Consider the following 3,421-nt stretch of genomic DNA (forward strand, 5'->3'; position numbering starts at 1 on the left):
TTGGAGTGTCACATTTAAGAAAAGTACAATAATGAATTTTTATTATTTTTTGGAGTATTACATCATATCCATTACGTTGTCACATTTAAGAAAAGTACACTAAGGAGTTTTTAGTTTTTTTTGGAGTATCACATGTAGTTTTTTTAGCGTGTTGCATCATATTCGCCACGTTGGAGTGTCACATGTTACATTTAGGAAAAAAATACACTAAAAAGTTTTTAGTTTTTTTTTTTTTTTTTTTTTTTTTTTTTTTTTTTTTTGAGTATCACACTACACCCACCACATTGTCACATTTTAAAAAAATACACTAAGGAATTTTTAGTTATAACATCATACCCGCTACGTCATCACATTTAGGAAAAGTACACTAAGGAGTGTTTAAATTTTTTTGGAGTGTCACACTATACCTGTCACATCATCACATTTAAAAAAAAATTGCACTAAGGACTTTTTAGTTGTCGCATCATACCCGCCACATTGCCACATTTAGAAAAAATACAATAAGGAGTTTTTAATTTTTTTGAAGTGTCACATCATACTTGCCACGATGGAGTGTCACATATTATATTTGGGAAAAGTACACTAAAGAGTTTTTAAGTTTTTTGGAGTGCCACATGTCACATTTAAAAAAAGTACATTAAGAAGTTTTTAATTTTTTTGGAGTGTCACTGTAACATTGCCCCGGGCATATCTGTGCGTGCTAAATAGTTTGGCCATTTGATCTTTTTGATCTAGTCTCACGAGTGTAATGTGAAACATAGATGAGAGTCCAAATCCGGCAACTTTTATAGAAAATCTATTTTATTACAAAACATTTGTTAGAAAAGGATTGCATCACTAGATCTTAAAGTCGCTACTAAATATTTTGGAAAATTAGGAAACCCATGACTCGTATCAAGACCACTGTCCATTGTATCGAAATATGTTTTGGTTTGGAACCTAATGTATGAGAGGGAAATGTCATTAATTGAGCACCCCTGCTTACCCGATCAAAAGATCGGCCTCTACTAAACTATGATATGAGTTTTATTTACTTTATACCATATTTTGCTTATTTAATAAATCCTAAAAATTATTATGTGAAGCATACAAGTATAGACTATGTCATTTATTTTGGAACAATTTGATTTCATATATTTTGAAAGAGTTTTGAAAATGTACAACTCAAAGAAATTGAGTTTACAAACATGAAAATCGACATCATTCCAAATTAAGCGACACGACCTCTATCCATAGGCATGCATACGGTTATATGAAGTAAGCAAGTAACATCATGGTAGGATGCTAAACATAGTCAGAAAAATACACATAAAGGAGATGCTAAAAAATATAAACTTACATGTTTACTGACGTCCTGCGAACAACTACAAAACAAAGTTAGCGAAATATGCATGATCTTATATATAAAATTTTAATGCAATTCACACACGAGATGCTACTAAAGATTCAGTTTATAAGATATCACATGTGAATCATGTCAAGAACATAAAGTAGCGCACATAATCACGTAGGAATTGATTAAATCCATAAATGCAAACTTAGCCGAATCAAGATATATGAAATATGAATGCAAAGCATGGATTTAATGTAAAAAAAAAAATATGATGCTTATGCACAAATAAGGAAAGTAAGTATAAGAATAGGGTAAAAAGAAGCGGGGAGGGAAATTATTACAATACTTGAATAGATAATTACAAACCAAATGAGAGTGGGAGAAGAAAAATATTACAACAAAATAAAAACTCACAAAACACTCAAATAAAAAAAAAAAAAAACAAACAAACAAAATAGAAACTTCATGTATCTTGAGGATTGTCGGAAACTAGTATGCTCAACACCAGAAGATTGCTCTGTTTTGTCCAAAAGAAACTAACTGGTCGGCCGGTCAACTGGGCCTAACAAAACCTATCTTGTTGCAAAACTGAAAAAATGAACAAATAAGGAATATGCATGTGGCTCAACTACCCACTTCCGATAAATTACAACAAAAATAATATGAAACTAAAGTAAGAAAACAAATATAAGGTAGAAAGTTCAAGAACATGAGTAGGAGATAAAAAATGCAAGAAAATGAAAAGAATTGAAAACTAACCGCTTTCGGTTAGATTACAACCAAACAATATGAAACAAAAGCAAGAAAATGAATTTGAAATAGAAATGAAAGAATTGAAATTTACCTTCCAAAGAAAGAGTGGACTTCTTGATTTCCAAACTTCCTCTTGATCACCCTCAAAGTTGTGAATTATGATCTTAATCCTCAATTCAAGAGCTTGGAATTTGAGCTTAGAATGATGGTTTCGGACAAGTGTATGATTACTCTTTAATCTTTTTCAACTTAGCAAGGCTACTCTCTCTTTGATCAAAGCTTGAGGACTCGGTTCTTGAGTGATATTTGCAAGGAAGATGACATATGTTGTATAGCTTGAGAAAATGAAAATTCACAACTAATACTTAGTTTTGGCTAACTCTTGAACTCAAAGCTTAAACTCTCTTCTTCTCTATGTCTAGCATTCGCTACTCAATCTATCCTCCTCATCCTCTCAACAATCTAATGTATACATATAGGCAATGCAATTGGAGAAATAATGGAAGACAAGAATGGAGCATTAATGAAGATAATGATGCAAATGGAGCACTAATTAAGCACTAATGGAGCTAATGAAAGACAAAAGTGGAGCATTACCTTCACTGGATTAAGCATTACGCAATGAAGGATAAATATACATGCATTCAATGCATAATGTACCAGAAAAATGGATTGTGAAGTGCCCCACTCAAACCAACACAAAAACTGGGCGAATTTGTCTCTGGGGCAGTCGATTGGCTAGAGAGGATATTGCCCATTTCGCTTCGATTCACTCCAGCTTTGCTTTGGTGCCCGACGGGACCTAAACCCTTGGCCAAAATAGGCATAGGGTAGAGAGTAAAGCTTAAATTCCATATTTTTTTTTTACTAAGAATTTTGCAAGACACATTCTGATTTTCATCATTGGGTAATAAAAAAAAAGCACCCAAGTCTTATGGCTAGTCAAAATGAGGTGTCTACAGTCACATCATACCTGCTACATTAGAGTGTCATATCATACCTATCACATTAATAAAAAAGGTATAATCATCCACCAAAATACTTTTAAAATAAAAAATAGGACTACAAAGAATGAAACTTTCCACTAATAAGACTTAACAGATCAATAGAAAAAATTTGGGACTAATTGGAGTACTTGTTTATGAGATGAGATTTATTAGTAAATATCCCAAATTTAAAACCCGTTACCTAAGATTTATTTTTGAGAAATCTTAGGCCATGTTTGGTTTGTGCTTTTGAAACAATTTTCTGACTTAAAAAAAAAATAATCTAACAAAAATAAATATCAAAAGAATATTTTTAAATTTTTAAAAATTATTTTCACCCTGAAAAAAT

At 31.7% G+C, this 3,421-nt stretch overlaps 1 long non-coding RNA gene across 1 annotated transcript; it reads right to left on the minus strand.

The window, feature by feature from the left end:
• Window positions 1–215: 215 nt before the first annotated feature.
• On the minus strand, window positions 216–2,902 carry LOC145792322 (uncharacterized). The gene is made up of 2 exons (XR_014331707.1): window positions 2,178–2,902; window positions 216–1,921 (listed from the first exon to the last, which is right to left on the minus strand). It is a non-coding gene; the product is annotated as an uncharacterized LOC145792322 (long non-coding RNA).
• Window positions 2,903–3,421: the final 519 nt, after the last annotated feature.

The sequence above is a fragment of the Camellia sinensis genome, chromosome 6 (genome assembly GCF_055761805.1).
Source record: "Camellia sinensis isolate YWXY chromosome 6, ASM5576180v1, whole genome shotgun sequence".
Lineage (NCBI taxonomy): Eukaryota > Viridiplantae > Streptophyta > Magnoliopsida > Ericales > Theaceae > Camellia > Camellia sinensis.